Source organism: Olea europaea, chromosome 16 (assembly GCF_002742605.1).
Source record: "Olea europaea var. sylvestris chromosome 16, O_europaea_v1, whole genome shotgun sequence".
NCBI lineage: Eukaryota > Viridiplantae > Streptophyta > Magnoliopsida > Lamiales > Oleaceae > Olea > Olea europaea.
The window spans coordinates 10202035-10221874 of record NC_036252.1 but is presented as its reverse complement, the minus strand read 5'-3'; positions in this window follow the sequence as shown (position 1 = coordinate 10221874).

Genomic DNA, 19840 nt, shown 5'->3' with positions numbered 1-19840 from the left:
ACATAGCCGGCCCTGGCCCAAGGCAAACAAGGCCACCGCCTTGGGCCTCAGAATCTGAAGGGGCCTCCCAAAAAAAAAAAGGGCCCAAAGCCACTCAAATCCCTTGAAAAAAAACACAAAATTGGGCAGATAAATGGAGAACAAACCATCCATTTCTCCAATTCCAATATGACACCACAAGAATCGTAATAAACTTGGAGAAATTCAGAGAAAAATATGGTACCAATCTTGAAAAGTAAAACCTAGCTACTAGCAAAACTTCCGGCTAGAAATCATCCGATTGGCTATTACCCGACTAAAGGTTCGGCCTGTCTTTTCATGTTCTTCGTCGTTGCACACAACACACTTGCACTTGCTTGTGGATGGTGGACCTGTGGTTTCGGGTTTTACTTTTCAGGGGGCGCGATTGTGTGTTCTTCATTGGTTTTGTCTTTTATGGCCTTTATCAAGAACTAGATTATTTATTACTATTAGTCATGTGCTGATGTTCTGATCCATTCTTACCGAGGATTGGTTATTTGGCTTTTCTTTTACAGTTTTACTGTTTGGGCTATGAGAGTATTTGTTATTTGTATAATTTATATTCATTATACAGGATATTAGTTGTGTTTAGGTAACATAGAGGACTAATAAGATTATTTTATTTATTTTTCATTTGTATGTATATACTTTTTGTGTCCGTATTATTTTTAATTCTTATTCTTGGTTGTAGTTATAGAATTGAATTTTAATTTAGTTCTACAATTATTTTTAATAAACTTAGCCAATAATTTATATGTATCTATTTAAAAGAATCAATATTTAATGTATGAATTATGAAAGAACCCAACCAGTTCAGTTCTCTCTCTCAAATAAAATATTTTCAGTTTTATAATTTTCAATCAAAATTTAATTGTTCGATTTAGTAACTAGAAACTCAATCCAAGCCGCCCAATTTACACCTAAATTCATGATTTGTGGAGAAATATTTGTTAAGTTTAAACATAAGATGTCATAATCTATAAGGGGATAGAACTAGATTAGCAAAACTGATTTTGATTAGTACTCATGGCCAAGATAGGTAGAGGTTGATTCAATCTTTTCTTCAATCAACCATGTCATAAGAGCGATTGAATGGATTAGCTATGATTTCTATTGAAAAAACTTGATTTCAGTAGTTTGATTACTAATTTTACATCTCAAAATATGATAAGGTTAAATCTTATGCTAACCTAATCTCTCGGGTTGTGAGAGAAGTTTTATTTTGCTATTCTATCTTTTAAATTGTATAAAGTTTTCTTTTTAATATAAAATTATTAATTATTTAATATTTACATATTATTATACTTGTAAAATAAATATTATGTTGAAGGGCCTCATAATAACTACACGCCTAGGGCCTCTAAATTCTCATGGCCGGCCCTGCATGGGAAGTAAAAGTTGTTGAAGATGAGATAATAGCATAGTACCCAAATATGATTGTGAGTTGAGAGTGACTTAAAGCTCATTATTTTTTAACTCCTTTTCAAATATATATTTGATCAAGAGTGACTCAAGGCTCATTGTGTTTAACTCTTTTCATATTTGATATTTTTTTGTCTTCTAAGTTTTAAGAATTGAAATTAGGAGTTTGTGCTTGGAATTTGACTTAATTCTTCTCATTAAACTATCAAGTAATGCGTGAAATGAAGCATAATTTTTAATGATGATTTTACATTTGATTATAAAGCTGGCAATTGTATTACGATACTATTAGTAGGACATTTTTGTTGTGAAGTACTACAGTGTTTGTAAGTGGTACATAATTTCTTTTATCTTATAAAAAATTTATATACTTAACTTGGTTTATATAGCTTATGCATCATGTTATTATGTGCTTTACTGCCATGACTTATTCTAATATTTGTAATTATTTTGTAATTTGCGATGATGTTGAGAATATTCAAATTGATATTATAATTACGACTAGATGTAAACTAAAAGTAGTACAAGATGTTTATGGAGTGCTGGATACAAATTATAAGAACAAGCTCCGCAAGTGCTGCTTTAGATCACTTCTTAGATTGAGAGATATTAGGCTAGCTTTACAAGTTGTACATCAATTACTATTGCAAAAAATGAAGACCACCAAACAAGAAGAAATATGGTTTAAGAACGGAGATGAACGAGCAAGATTAGGATTGAAAGAATTTGTTTTAGTAATAGGCTTAAATGCGGGTGATTGTAACAACACGCATAAAACATTGGGGACAAAGTGTCAAATCATGAAAGATTATTTTAAGAAAAGTGAAGGAAAGATTACGAGGAGAGATGCTTACAATGCATTTTTAAGTTGCAAGAAAAGAAAGCGACAAGTATAAGTTAGGATTGATCGTCATCTTGGCATACATCCTATGGGCCACAAAGGAAAACATCTACAATCCATCTATGATGGTTGGATTTGATGGATGATCTCCATAGTGGAAAAATTCATTTAAATACACAATGAACGTATGCAAACGTGAAATGGGAGGCAAATCAAACAATTTCGATGTCGGAGGAGATTCACGTTATTGGAATTCGTTGCATAGCTCTCCACTCGCTATAATGATATAAACAAATAATACATTTGATTTATAGTTATTATTTATATATAAATTTTTTTTGTGAGATAATAATATTTGTTTTACAATAGATTTGGGCATTCAAAGCCATTCTAATTTCAGGAATGAAGTTTGCTACAAAATATTCGGATGCAATTCCAGAATGGTCACTTGAAGAATGTTGAAGAGGTTAGCATTTGCCGCAATTAATAATGTATTAGAATTGAAAGAGACAAATTGCCTTTTTATTTAAGTTTAATAGGGATAAATTGTGGAATTTGCTTAGTGGATGACTAATTATTTGCTCAATTTACTATTTGTAATTGGAGGTTAATTCTACGTTGATTCGTACAAATCTGAATTGGAGGAGATTTATTAAAAAGAGTGGATCTCGATCATGGAAGAAAATGAAAATGCTTCAAACCAATAAGAAGGAGACGAGGTTGTGAATGATGCCGAATCACATCATGCATTCCACCAACACTCTTCCAGTATATCTCAACCACCACCGGTATCTCATGAGTTGAACATAGCAGAGTTAGTGAGAACAAAAATGGAAAAAACTCGAGGGAAGGCTATAAGGAATCATATCAATTCCTCTTGTTGGGTGGAAAAAAAGGTTGATATATTGGTTGATTTGGATGTGACAAGTCGATTTCATTCGGTGACTATAGTATTTGATGGTGCCACTAGTAGCACAACTAATGTACAGGAAGTTGAACCAAAGGACTGGTTGGAAAACAAGGCTAAATTTGATGATGTGACAGATGTGTCTGTAAATGGACCGAATGTGGAAGAGCCTGAAAAAGACCCAAAGCTAGAAGAAGAGGTGGGAGAAGAGAATATACGAGGGAGGGAACTGAGTTTGGATATGGGGATGAGATGGAGAAGCATGAAAAGGAAAGAACAGTAGAAGAGGGGACTAGAAAAGAAACAATTGTAGAGGATAAGCATAAAATGTGGAAAAGGAAACACTCAGTTATTTTGTAGAGTCAGAGAAACCTGAGGTGGACACGAATGAATCCAGTCTCAATATGTAAAAAACAATTTGATTTTTAGCTTCATGTTATTACCTCCAAATTATACTAATTTTAGATTTCTAATTGTTAGCACTTGTAATAAGTAGGTGATAGTGTACAAATCGAGGAGGTAGGATGTGATTTACTGAAAGGACGGGGTTATCGTCCAAAGAGAAAAACACGCTTATTGTATTCTCCCTTCACGGACCCGACAAAGATGAGAAAGTTATCGGACATCAACACATGCGATCCTTATCGAGAAGTGGCTCTCGTGAAGGTTTAAGCTCTTGATAAATGGATGAAAATTGCATCTTACGAGTAAATTACTACATATAGTTACAAGGAATGATATTATTACATAATTATAACATTGTATTGCATGTGTTGTATGCACAGTCAAGTTATAACTTTGCATTCTTATGATATTCAATCAAAAAATTTGATATACCTTTTGAATAAAGATGGTTGGCTTGCTGGCAATGTATGTTCACAAGCTTTAATGATTTTACAATAATTTTACAAATGGTGTCTTGGTATAGATTGTGAATGAAGCCCTTGTTGGGAATCTACTTATCATGCGTAGCGGAAAATAAAATAATTTTTAATTCCTACCATGATTCATCTTTATGTTTAAATAGAAATAGTGATAGAGATTGTACATTTTTCCAAATTTGCAAACTTCTTTGCTTTTCCTTCGTTCCAATGATCTTGATTCGCCACACAGAGCTATCCAATTGTCCAGCCTCTAACGGTGATCCACAGAGAGAACAAGATTGTAGGATTAGGGTTTTCTTCTTGTGCTAGCAAGAATAATCATCTCTCTAAAATTTTAAACCATAATCACTTATTTATATAAGCCCAAACGGGTTTGGCCTGACTCGGTCTAATATTTAATTAACCCATTCAATTAAATATGGTCCATGAATTAATTAATCCAATTAATTAATTCGAGCCTATAAATAAGCAACCAATTTAATTAATTTATCCAATCTCGTTAAATTAATTAATTGATAAATCACAAATTTTCAGTCCTCCTTTTGTATGCGACTCATCACGTTTTCGATCACGATGGCTAACGACGTAAAATATTATTTTGATCTAATTACAATTGATAAATTAAAATACCATTTTAATTTATCACCAATTCACACTCGCCGTCCCAGATTGATATCTAGCAATGTGTCAAGGCAATACATGTAACCGAAAATGTCACATGGTATGACAAAATGAAACTCGTTCGTTTACCATGAAACTATAATCCCTTCTTCGATATGATTCGATCAATTACGAGATATAGAAGTGTGTCAATCTCAATTATCGATCATATCTTTCACTCCACTATTAAGTCAATATAAGTCGAAAACTCATTTTCGACTTATGAATACACCTTGGCCAAGGATTTCGTTACCGACTTAATTGAATGAAATGCAGATCATAATATCTTACTATCTAAGATAACAAATCCTTCATTGGTCATTCATAACCTTCATACGATTCTTGATATACCCGAATGATGCCGTATTAGCGGCCCTTGGCACAGAAACATACAACACCATCAAAGCATGACTGTCCTCATATAAGATACTATGATGATCTCAAGTCAAAAGACCGGTCGCATTACCGAACGTTAGAGATTAACCATTGACACTCAAATAGTTATCTATGTCTAATCTCTAGGGGGTGTCCAATGTTTTGCTCTAGAACAAAAGATCCACGTGCTCATTCAAATGTCACCACACTTTAACTTGTGAGATCAGTTACTTACTTCAAAAGTAAAAAATGACACACATGATGATCTATCCAGAATAACGATATCCTATCACGTTATTACTTACAACCAAGGATGATTTAAGCTTCAATCATATGTAATTTGTATCTCACAATCACCAACTCCTTGTAATTAACAAATTACGAAGATTTGAATTTACGGACTTTATTATTTAATTTAATTATCTATTAACTAAATAATAGATCTACCACTAAATTGTATTAATTATATATTAAAAGTATTTATGTCCAAGGTTGATTGAACCTAGGGCATAACACTTACAAACTCTCACTTACACTAAATCCAATCACTTATGTATCAAATATCATAAGATTCTACATGATGATCATGTTTATGCTACGATAACTCTTTGTGAGTGGATCTTCGATATTGTCAAATGTGAAAATTCATTCTTCTCTTTACGTTATTTATATGTATTGTCTCTCTAATGAGATTATATCGCCTTAATACATGTTTGGATCATTGATGAGACTTTAGTTCCTTTGCTTTAACGATGGTTCTATTGTTATCACAATACAATAGTATATGATCAACAATATTAGGAACTATCCCAAGTTTATTAATGAACATCTTGATCCATATTGCAACTTCTTGCTGCTTCCGAAGCAATCATGTATTATGTTTTTGCCAATGAACCAACGATTGTCTCACATTTGGAACCTTTCCAACATACGGCTTAAGAGTAAACCAAGATTTTATCTATGTAGATTGGGATAAGTTAAGTAATCTTCTAGATCTATCTTTACAGATCAAGTTGCTTCTCCCATTCATGAATAAATCCTTTAACAATCATTATTTCAACGATTGAAGCATAGGGATGTGGTTTTCTATAATATTAAGAATGCAACAATGCTCCCACTATCTTCTTGTAAACACACAATTTGCCTTCATATTTGATAAGACCAAACATTTTGATTTTTCTATCAAATCGAAGATTTCAGTTACAAGAGGCTTGTTTTAACCCATAGTCACGATAAGTAACTATTGTAACTAAAATCCGAATGGACCTCAGCATGGCTACAGGCGAAATGTTTCATCAAAGTCAACACATTGTCTTTGTTTGTTACTTTTTGCCACTAGCCTTGCTTTGTATCTATGTATATTTCTATCCATGTCAACATTTTATTGGAAACTATTTACAAACCTATGGGTTTTATCCCATGGGGAGGGTCGACCAAGGTCCAAAGTTTGTTTACATACGTCGAGTTCATCTCGGGCTTCATGGCCTCTTGCTATCTCTTTTAAGTCAACATTTGACTTTGTTTTTGTGCAATTAGTAGGTTCATCATCCTTGATTAGCAATCCCTGATTAGCGCACCTCCTTGAAAGTTGAATAATCCTACTAGATTCACACAGAGCTGACATATCTTCAGGAGTCTTTACTTTCTGATCAAGAGTATGCCCACATCAGATATGGGATCAAACTCGAATTTATTTGCTTGGTTAACTATATCTGTGGACTCTTGAACTCTTTCAAGTCCTATTATACTCCCACTGTCCTTTTCTAGAGTAAACATTTTCTCTAAGAGGACGATATGTCGTGGGATGAAGACTTTCTTCACAATGGGTTAATAGAATTGATATCTAAATATCTGTTTTGAATATTCCACAAATATGTATTTATCGGATTTAGTCTCAAACTTATCCAATTCAATGCGCTTCAAATAAGCGTCACAGTCCTAAACTTTCATATGAGATAAATTGGGACTATTGCCTTTCCATAACTCTTATGGAGTTCTATTAACCAACTTAGATGTAACATGATTTAGTGTGCTGCACAATGCAATCAGTGCATGACCCCAAAACGGCTTTGGGAGATTTGCATGATTTGTTATTAATCGCTCTATATCTAATAGTTTATGATTTCTCTTTTTCAAATAACCACTTTGTTGTAGCGTATATGGAGGAGTCTACTGCAAGAGAATCTCATTCTCTCTTAGATAATCGAAAATCTCATCTTTAAGATATTCTTTACTTCGATCAGATGTTAGTCTAAGAGTATATTTTCCTATTTGTTTATCTACTTCTAGCTTGAATCCCTCGAACCTTTTCAGGAGCTCATGCTCGAATCTCATCAAATATACATAGCATTTTCGAAATAGTTATTAGTAAATGTGATGAAATAAGAGAAACCTTATCCAGCATTAACCGACATATCACTATGTATTAAACCAGTAATCATGCAGATATTTCTCCCTTTCAAATAAAAGGAGATTTGCTCATTATGTCTAATAGGCATGATATGCACTTGTCAAATGATTCAAAATCAATTGATTCCACATATAAAATCTATGTAATATTGAAATTGCATTTCATCTATATGACCAATTCTGCAATGCCAGATCTAGGCATTATTTCGATTATCACTTTTATGCATTTTAACTTCTATACTCATTATAGAATGCTCGGTATTTAGAATATAAATGTTATTTATAGGTTACCATACCATAAAGATCTTAATTAAGATAAGCATGAACAACGATTGTTCTCAACATTAAAACAATTCATGTCCAAACATGAAATTTATTTAATGTTCCAGTTATGGTGGGTGCAAAATAACATTTCTCTAATTCTAATACTAAGCCTAAAGGCAATAGCAAGAAGTATGCTCTTACAGCCAATGCAGCAACCTTTGCTCATTTTCAACGTGTAGGTCAACTTCTCCCTTTTGCAGTGGTATATTTTTATTTAGTTTCTCCATATTTATATAAATATGAGATCCACATCTAGTATCAAGTACCTAAGAAGCTTATGAAGTAGACGTAAGCCTTGCAACATTTCTTACAATGATCTTTTCATTCTATAATAAAAACAATGGTCATTAGACTTGGTATTTGTCCTTCGCTTTGACCATCTCAGGCATATTGGATGCTTTCCCTAAAGTCCCTTTAGACTTTCTCTTAATACCCTTAAAGGAATCAATTGCTTGCCCACTTCTAACTTTGTTAATGGGCATAACAGTTCTAAGCATGTTAAGCAACTCAATGGGTATGTATTCAAACTTATTCATATCATAATTCATAATTAGTATGAATAACTCTATGACAAAGATTGTTGAACTAAGTCAATACTTAGTTTGAAGTTCATGACTGAACCTCATTGAGACAATTCTCAACGTCAATCATCTTCAGTGTCTAAGCATCGACTGAAGATACTCTGTCATTTTGCATCTGTATAGTTGCTTGGAAGTCTCATATCCTCCCACACATGATTATTATCATACAACTCTCTGAAATAAAAAAAAAATCATGCTTTTAGCATCTATACTCTCAAGTTGCTTTTGTAACTCAGGTGACATAGTTGCAAGCATCACATATGTGTAGTACTATCACCATCATTGTGTTTATTATAGTAGCCACCTCTTCCTTAATCGAGTCATCAGCAGGTGTCTCTGGAAAGAGCTATTTAAGGACGTAACCAATTTTCTGAACCTGAGAACAATTCTCAAGTTGCGGTGCTAATCAAGAAAATTTAATTCGATTGTGGGCATCCAGTATGCCATTCAAAATATATGGTTACTCAAGATTTAATATAAATGTAAATGACCAAAAAATAATAATATATAAAATGCATCAATTAATTTAGCATGAACTTTTATTAAATTAATTATGCTCTCACTGTTTAACTGAAATTTATGACTCTCTTACATAAATTTATGGAATCCATATTTGACTTCTAGTGGGCTGGGATCTCATCTGTTATATTAAGACTTTGAGTGTACTCAACAAACTTTAATAAAATATTTGGGTAGATACTATTGTATCTCCATACAATTTACAGATCATTAAGCCGACAATTCTTTGTCTTTACACATCTTATGAGTTAATTTAATATGCCTCTAAAATTTATCACATTAAGTGTACTTAACAAAAGATAAATTTTAGTTAAGTCAAACCTGTTATTTAGAAATATCAAATATTTCATAGTATCAAACATATCCCTAATAGATTAGCCTTGAGTGTACTCAACAAGTTGAGACAATTTGGGACTCAGATTTTTCATTATAAGGATGGAAGGCGATTATAAATGTGACTTAATATTTTATTGAGGGGTTTTGCATTCAAAAGTTTCATCGTAACAATCATATATGTTGTATTACATATCTACCATGCAAATAAGCATATATATATATATATATATATATATATATATATATATATATATAATATAATGTAAATTATATATCTACCATGCAAATAAATATATATATATATATATATATATATATATATATATATATATATATAATATAATGTAATAGTGTGGATGATTATGGATTTTACTATCTAGTCTTCCCGAGTCATAAGGAAGACTAGTTGGTCAATTCCTAGGGAGTATCGCATTGATTAATATCAATGTACCATCTCCGTGATTTCCTTCTCGTCCTGTGTCTTCAATTAGTCCAATTGCAACATGTATCCTATACTAGTTGGCACGGGTTTAGATGAAAATGGACCCACAGGCCCAAAGTAACAATAACAATAATGGACTCGTAGGTCCAAAATGATTAAGAGCTCGTAGGCCTATAATAATAACAACAATAACGGGTTCACAGACCCAAAATAATTGAGAGCTCACAAGCTCATAAAACGACAAGAGTAAAGTTAACCATTCAACACATTCACATGATCGAATCCATAATCATCGATTAATAATATATTCATCACATAAATGTATGCCCATAATATCTAATATTATATGCAAACACGTTTCAAGCTTCTAGCAATTAAGATTGTCTAAACTCTTTTGGACAAATTGATCGACACAATTAAATAATTAATTAATCATATTAATCAATTAATTTAATTAGCGGTCATATTTAATTAAAATGAAAATTTAATTATATACCAAATTAGAGTCCACCCTAATTCCACAATTATAGGGTGAGACTATCTAATTAAATCAAAATTTAATTAAATATTAAATTAGAGTCAAACTCTAATTTTAAAATTCAAGACGGTTGAATTTAATCAAAATCAAATTTAATTAAATACAAAATTAAAGTCTAACTCTAATTCCAAGATTTCAGGGCAAATTTATTTAATCAAAATTATATTTTAATTAAATATCAAATTAGAGTCCAACTCTAATTTCAAGAAGAAATTTAGGGCGAGACAATTTAATTAAAATCAAATTTTAATTAAATACCAAACTAGAATCGAATTCTAATTTCAAAAATGTATTCGGGTGAAAAATTAAGTAAAATCAATTTTTAATTAAGTATTAAATTAGAGTCAAACTCTAATTTAAATTGAATTAATATTTTAATCTAGAATAGCACTCCTAAATAAAATAAAATCAATTTAGGATCAAATTTAATATTTAAGTTAAAATCATATTTTAACGAAAATATAAAAAGTCGTCAATTTTAAATAAAATTTTAAACGAGTCAAAATTGAAATTTTGGATCAAACTCATTTGAAAATCAAATTTAAAACCATTATAAAATTCAAATTCAAAATCATTTTGAAATTAACAGCAGGGAGCTGTCGCTTGCAGCAGCGTGAAGACACTGCTGTAGAGTGGCTTTGACGCTGCTGCTACTACGGTGGCATCGCATGCTGTTGCAGCAGTGCGGCAGACGCCGCTTAAGTCGCAATCAACCGCCTGTCCGATCCAACTTTTTTTTTCTTTTTTTGGTTTTTCACAATCAGATTTGAGAAATATTAAAATCAAAATTTTCTAATTGCTAGAAACGAGAAAAGAACAATCAACTTTTGATTGTTACTAAAAATTTAAAACAATTTCTAACAAATACAACCTGGCTCTGATATTGGAAATCTATTTATCATGCGCAGCGAAAAATAAAACAATTTTCAATTCCTACCAAGATTCATCTTTGTGTTTAGATAGAAACTGTAATAGAGATTGTACATTTTTCCAAATTTGTAAACTCCTTTGCTATTCTTTCGTTCCAATGAGCTTGATTCGCCACCCACAGCTGTCTAATTGTCCAGCCTCCAACGTTGATTCACAGAGAGAACAAGATTGTAGGATTATGATTTTCTTATTGTGCTATCAAGAATAATAATTTCTCTAAAATTGCAAACCCTAATAACTTATTTATATATACCCAAATGGGCTTGTCTGACTCGGTCCAATATTTAATTAATCCATTTAATTAAATCTGGTTCGTGAATTAATTAATCCAATCAATTAATTCGAACCTATAAATAAGCAACCTAATTAATTAATTTAGTCAACGCTTGTTAAATTAATTAAGCGTTGAATAAATTAATTGATAAATCACAATCTTCCAGCTCTCCTTTTGTGTGCGACCCATCAGGTTCCTAATCACGTTACCTAACGACGTGAAATATTATTTTGATCTAATCAAAATTGATAAATTAAAACACCCTTTTAAGTTTTCACACTCGTCGTCCTAGATTGACATCTAGTAATATGTAAGAGCAATCCATGTGACGAAAAATGTCGCGTGGTATGACAAAACCAAACTCATTCATTTTCTGTGAAACTATAATCCCTTCATCGATATGATCCGATCAATTACGAGATATGAAAGTGTGTCAATTTCGATTATCGATTATATCTTTCACTCCACTATTAAGTCAATATAAGTCGAAAACTCATTTTCGACTTATGAGTACACCTTGGCCAAAAATTTTGTTATCGACTTAATTGAATGAAATGCAAATAATAATCTCTTACTATCTAAGAATGACGAATCATTTATTGGTCATTCACAACCTTCATACGATTTTTGACATACTCGACCAATGGCGTATTAGCGACCTTTGGCAGAGCAACTTCCAATACCGTCAAAACATGACTGCTCTCATATAAGGTACTATGACGACCTCAAGTCAAAGGACCAATCCCACTACTGAACGTTAGAGATTAACCACTGACACTCAGATAGTTATCCATGTAGAATCTTTAGGCGGGTCTCCAATATTTTGTTCTATAACAAATGATCCACGTGTTCATTTAAGTGTCACGACACTTAAGCTTGTGAGATCAGCTACTTATTTTACAAGTAAGAAATGCCACACGTGATGGTCTATCCGTAATAACGATATCCATATCTCATTATTACTTATAACCAATGAACGATTTAAGTTTCAATCATATGTAATTTGTATCTTACAATCACAACTCCTTGTAATTAACAAATTATGAAGATTTGAATCTATGGACTCCATTATTTAATTTAATTGTCTATTAATTAAATAATACATCTATCATTAAATTGTATTAATTATTTATTAAAAGTATTTATGTCCAATGTTGATTGGACCTAGGGCATAACACTTACAGCCCTATACCAAATACAAGAAATGGTTTTAAAATTTCCAAATTTATTCCAGGAACATTGTTGCATCATATATACTTCTATTAATTTATTTTTTAATGCACATTCTGAGTTGCAACAGAAGGAAGAGCTCAATTATGTTAAAGGGACTACTCCGAAGCTCAGTCAACTTTGGAAGGACTATAGATATTTGTTCTTCCTTGCTATACGCCATCCATTGGTTCTCACTAAAAATCGATTTGGAGGAGCTAATAATTTTTTTGTTCAATATTCTAAAGGGTCACATTGTTAGCATAGCTTTAAAAGCTTTCATTTTGCCTCTGCAAAAGGCTATTTCGTTGATGATAAAATTTTATGTCACATGTGAGAACAAATATATCATGGAGAAGTTCACATTTGTAACGATAAAAAATGTTCCTCAACAAATGAATGGGTACGGTTGACTAATCTTTTATTTGGTAGTACTATATTATTTTAGTGTTGAGAATTAATATAACTGGGCAACTATTTTGTAGATATGGCTGCAGGATATTGAATTTGAAATACGTAAAATTTCGACAAACGAATATGGATGTAAATGCAACTCGCTTGGATTATATACCAATATGGCAAAAGAAATTGATTGTAGAGCTGTTGGCATGGAACTTTGAGCTGTAAATTATTTTTTGCAATTTTTTATTGATGTTTTAGCATAACTGTATATTACTTTGATATTTTGAAGATGTTGTACATAGCTACTAACTAGTGTAATGTGAACCTGCATAGCAACAGTGACTACGGAACCCACACGAGATTGTTGGTACCCCAGGAAAGCCAAAAGAACTCCAATTTGTGGATTTGAATTAAGAATAATGAACCAAGCAACCTAAACAAGACAACGATGTGTGGACCTCTTGATTACATGTTTCGTAATTCACACTCTGTATGGAACGCCACAAGATTTTCACTTTGATAAGTTCAAAATTTGTTCCAAGAAGAACAAGGATTGGAATGCAAGAATTTGGCCTCTCTTTAATTTCTCTAGAAAAAATGTATAAGTCCTTTATAATGGAAGAAGATAATTGCATTTATAGTAACACTAGAAAATTAGTAAAAATGAAAAATATTAATTAAAGTTTACAGGAATTTTACCTAAAATAAGATTCTAACAAAAGAAGGAAATTCGCGGAAAATGAAAATTTCGTCTTTATTTTGTACCATGCGACTGCATGGTACAATTCTGTGGGGTCGCACAAGCCAAGGAAATTGGCTTCCTTCAATTTCTGTCACCACTATGCAATCGTATGGTAAATTACATTGTGCGGTCGCACAGTTTATCCCTTTTGCTCCAACTTTATCCATATGTATTGAGTTGATCCAATTGTTCCCGACCTTTAACCCCAACATGGAAACGGCCTCATTTTTCACCACGATCAACATCTCATCAATTGTTGATTGAACTAATAGCCCCATCATTTGATTTACCTATTTTGCCCTCGATCGCGTCACCGATCCTCCTTCGATAATCAACGTGTCTCTTCCGGGCTAGTCTTCGTCAGGCTTGAATCTTGGATCATATCATCCACTCATTTTTTTTAAAGGATTCATCTTTGAATTTGAACCTACATCAAAAAGAGAGAGATTAGATACATTAAAAGTTGTTGAAACATTATACTTACCTGGGAGATCCAATTTGTAGGCATTGTCATTGATCTTCTCAATGACTTGAAACAATCCATCTCCCCGTGGTTGCAACTTTAACTTCCTTTACTCTGGAAAGTGCTCCTTTTTGAAATATACCCAAATCCAATCACCTGACTCAAATGTCATACTTTTTCTGCCCTTGTTTGCTTTTGATGCAATGAGTTTGCTCTTGTTCTCGAACTGCAACCTGACCTTTTCACGGAGTGACTTTACTAGTTCAGCCTTTATTTTACCATCTAAGCTACCACGTCCATTTACAGGTAAATGTGTTAAATTCATAGGGGTTAGTAGATTAAAATCATAAACAATTTCAAATAGTGAAAATGAAGTAGTAGAGTGAATGACCCTATTATATTCAAACTCTATGAAAAGTAAGCACTCATTCCAACTTTTCAAGTTCTTATTGATCACAGTTCACAACAATTGAGTCATTGTCCTATTTACTACCTTAGTTTGTGGATGATAAGTTGTAGAAAATAGCAATTTTGTGCCTAACTTACCCCACAAAACCCGTCAAAAATGACTCAGAAATTTGACATCCCCATTTGACACGATACTCTTAAGGCCTCCATGTAAACGCATTATCTCCTTAAAGAATAAATTATCAATGCGAGTGGCGTCATCCATTTTATGACATGATATGAAATGTGCCATCTTGCTAAATCTATCTACTGCCACAAAGATTGAATGTCGTCCCTTCTTAGTCCTAGGTAAACCCAAAACAAAATCCATTGAAATATCGATCCACGATTCACTTGAAGTATGTAAAGGTGTATACAGCCTTTGGGGGTTAAATCCTTGACTAAGCCCATTTACAGTTTATGCACTGACTACACATTCGTTCAACATTACTTTTTATCTTAGGCAAAAAAATTTTCCCTAACACTTCAAAAGTTTTCTTAACCCCAAAGTGTTCTATTAAACCTCCATCGTGTGCTTCTCTCACTAACAACTCCCGCATTGAACAATTTGGAACATATAATTTATTTTTCCCAAACAAGAATGCTTAAAGAACTTATAGATGACCCCTTTACTACATGATTTGTAAACATCGAAAAAATCTAAATCATCCTCATACATGTCCTTAATGTGTTCAAAACCAAGCAATTTAGAACTTAGCGAAGTTAGTAGCACATACCTCCGATATAATGCATTTGCCACTACATTTTCTTTACATTGCTTGTACCAGATGACGTAGGAAAATGTCTATATAACTCCATCTACCTTGCATGCATTTTTTCCAGTTTTCCTTGACCTCGCAAGTGCTTTAGTAACTTATGGTCAATGTGTATCACGGATTCCTTAGGCCAAAGATAATGTTGCCATGTCTCCAAGAATTGAACAAGTGAGTACAATTCCTTATCATATGTAGGGTAGTTGAGAGTAGCTCCACTCAACTTTTCATTGAAGTAGGCAATAGGCTTCCTATTCAGCATCAAAATTGCTCCGATCCTTATTCCTGATGCATCACACTCAATCTCGAACGTTTTATCAAAGTTAGGAAGTGCTAAAACAGATGCTTTACACAATCTTTCCTTAATGGTATTAAATGTATGCTTCTTTCTTCTCCCCAATGAAATCCTACACTTTTCTTAACTGCCTCAGTGAGTAGTGTAGTGATTGTGCTAAAGTCCTTCACAAATCACCTATAAAAACTAGCCAAGCAATGAAAACTCCTTACTTCAGTTATGCTTTCAAGTATTGGCCAATCTTTAATAGATTTTATCTTATCTTCATCTACTTCTACTTCTACTCCATTAAGACTAATCGTAAATCCTAGAAAGACAAAATTTTTCCACGCAAAATGTACATTTCTTAAAGTTAGCATAAAGTTGTTCTTTCCTTTAAACTACAAACACACATCTTAAATGTTCTACATGCTTAACAAGGTCCATGCTATAGACTAATATGTCATCAAAGTAAATCACAACAAATTTTCTTATAAAGGCACATAAAGCATGATTCACTAAACACATGAAAGTGCTCAGTGTATTAATGAGTCCAAAGGGCATGACCAACAATTCATACAATCCATATTTAGTTTTAAATACAGTTTTCCACTCATCACCTTCTTTTATTCGAATTTGATGGTAACCACTCTTTAGATCAATCTCGCTAAATATGCATGTACCATGTAACTCATCTAACATATCTTCTAACCTAGGGATAGAATGATGATTCTTTACCATTATGTTGTTGATGGCTCTGCAATCCATGCATATTCTCCAAGTTCCATCTTTCTTTGGCACAAGTAGCACGGGAACGACACATGGATTCATGCTCTCCCTCACATAGCCCTTGCTCATTAGTTTCTCTACTTGCCTCTGAAGCTCCTTTGTCTTCTCGGGATTACTTCTATAAGCTGGTCGGTTTAGAACGACAACTCCATGTATAAAGTTAGTTTTTGCACAATATCTCAAATGGGTGGCAATCCACTAGGCACGTCCTCCGAAAATACATCTTCAAATTCCTGCTACAAAAATTTAGCCAAACTAGGGAGGGATGAATTAGATTTCTCAAGATTGGGGAGTGATTCTTCATAGATCAACAAAATCATCTCTTTTCTCTCGACTACTGCTCTCCTCAGCTTACTCTCTTTTGCAAAGAAATTCCGTCTAGACTTTTCTCTCCTCTCGAATGACTCTTTTTCTTTTCGCTCTTGTGACTCCACTCTCTTTTTCTCTCTACTAGCCACCTCACTATTTTCTCTCTTTGTTACAGTCTCACTATTTTCTTTCTTTCTCTCTAACTCTCTCCCATTCTCATCTCCTTCATTTTTCAGTTTGATTTGGTTCTCAAACACTTGTGCTAGTGTTAATGGCACAAGGGTGATAAACCTCATATCCTTAACAAAGCTACATCGATTATTGTACCCATCATGAATGACCTTCTTTTTGTATTGCCATTGTTTTCCCAGTAAAAGATGTCTTGCATGCATAGGTACTACACCACATACTACTTTATCACGATAACTACCGATTGAGAAATTTATTAGTACCCTTCTATTTAGCTTCATTTTTCCACATTCATTTAACCATTACAACTATAAGGTCTAGGTTATTTTAATAAAGTTAACCCCAATTTCTTTACAAGAGTTGTGCGAGCTACATTCGTGCAACTTTTACCATCAATAATCATGCTACATAGTACATACCTTATTGTCAATGTTGCATCGAGTGTAGAATATGTTCTCTTGCTGTTGCTTTAAGTCATTCGCCTTGATTTGAGCGTTAAGAGCTCGCCTCAAGACCAAAGGCAAACTATACTTTCTCCCCATCACTAATCTCCTCCAACTTTGACATATCGTCATAATCGCCTCCACTCTCACTCTCCATGTCTCCATTGTCTTGCAACACCATCATTTTTTATTTACCCACTGATAAGCGATGTGTCCTGACCCCAAGCACTTAATATCACGACTCCTTGATGGTTGTGACTCAACCTTGGGCATGCTTTTGCTAGCACTTTCTTCTTTTCCCCTCAGCAATTCAGTCCTTCATCTAGAAACAACCCTGTCTCCTTTGTTGTTATCCCATTTCGGTTTCCAAGATGAATCAGATGCCGAAGGCCCCAATGGTTGCCTAGCTGTCCCTTTCCTCATCAACTGCCTTTCTACCTTTATCGTCACGTGTAGCATATCCTCTAACTCCACATAGTGCTACAACTCCACTATATTGGCTATATCCCTATTCAATCCATTTAGAAACGAGTCACACTGGCTTTTCGATCCTCCTCCATAATCGCTTTCTCATAATAGCTTTCAACTCCTCCCAAGTATTGATAGGTCATTCTCGATTCCTACGCTGTGATGTAACCATTTGATCCCACAAAGTTATGGCATAATCAGGGAATTCAAGAACAACTATCTTCACCTTCTTTACCTTCGAATAATTATAGCATTCAAAGATTAGCTCCACATTTTTCTACCACTCAAAATAAGCTTCTGAATCATTTCTTCCCTTAAACGGTGGAATTGACATCTTAGTGTTACCCATGTTCCCATCTATTTTGTCGCCAATGTTATCTTGCCTTTGCTTTCAAGCCTAGCTCTTCTATTTCTCATTCGTCTCATTTCAACCATCGTTAACACATCCTCATTCAAATCACTATAATACTCATTCACCTTACTCCTTTCCATCGTAGACTCCTGTCTACTCGGTCTCCTTACACTGGGTACCTCAGCTCGTTGCCTTTGCTAAGATTGGTAACCGATTTATCAAGTCTATCCAACCTATCACCCATATCCGCTAACAATCTTTTAAACCGCCACATCATATCGTCAGACGTGTTGATGTAAGTGACGTTTCTGCTTGAATTGGAATCCTTCTTGTCAGACATCCTAGTTCTACAATTTTCTTCCGCCTCACCTGTATTTCAATCATGTATCACTCAATATGCCTTTTACCCTCTATTGATCTCATCACTCTACCTTTTTCCACTCAGTGCTTTCATTCAAGTGCTTCAAAGAACAAATTAAACTCAACAGAAATTAGTCTTGTGGACTGTAAACCATATGTAATCAAGAAAAGTGACTTTAAGAGGACTTCGAACAATTGGAATGAAATTTTAAATTGGAAACTAATGAAATTTTAGAGTTGATTGAAATGAACTTTGAATTGACCAGACAAAAATAAATATTTGACTCCGAAAATTGAAAAAAAGAAGAAAATTTGTTGGTAGTAAGATAATAATAACAAATTTTTTGATTTTTCGACTCCTCCTTTTTTTGACTTTTTTTTTGAAGAAAAAGAGTGATTACAATACCAACAAATCAAACTAAAGTTGTTTTTTGGACGCTAGATTAGCCAAAAAACAACTTTTGAAAAATTGACGACCATATTACGGATCAAAGACTCTAAATAATGAAAAACTCAAGAACGTGGAATTATTAGACAAACAAAGTAAAGGCTTGTCAACGAAAACTAAAAGATATAACCTTGATTAATTTGGAGCCTAGACTCTGATACCAACTGATATGAACCCGCATAGCAACGGTGACTACGAAACCCACACTTGATTGCTAAAAGCCTAGAAAAGTCAAAAGAGCCCCGTTTGTGGATTTGAATCAAGAATAATGAACCAAGTAACCCAAACAAGACAACGATGTGTGGACCTCTTGATTACACATTTTATAATTCACACCTCGTGTTGAATGCCACATATTTTCACCTTGATAAGTTCAAAGCTTATTCCGAGAAGAACAAGGATTGGAAAGCAAGAATTTTGCCTCTCTTTAATTTCTCTAAAAAAAAAATGTCTAAGTCCTTTACAATGGAAGAAGATAATTGTATTTATATTAACCCTAGAAATTTAGTAAAAACGAAAAATATTAATTAAAGACTACAAGAGTTTTACCTAAAATAGGATTTTAACAAAATAAAGAAATTCGCGAAAATAGGAAAATTTCGTCTTGATTTTGTACCATACGACCACATGGTACAAGTCTGTGCGATCGCACAAGCTAAAAAAATTGGCTTCCTTCAATTTCTATTGGCCACCATGCGATCGCATGGTG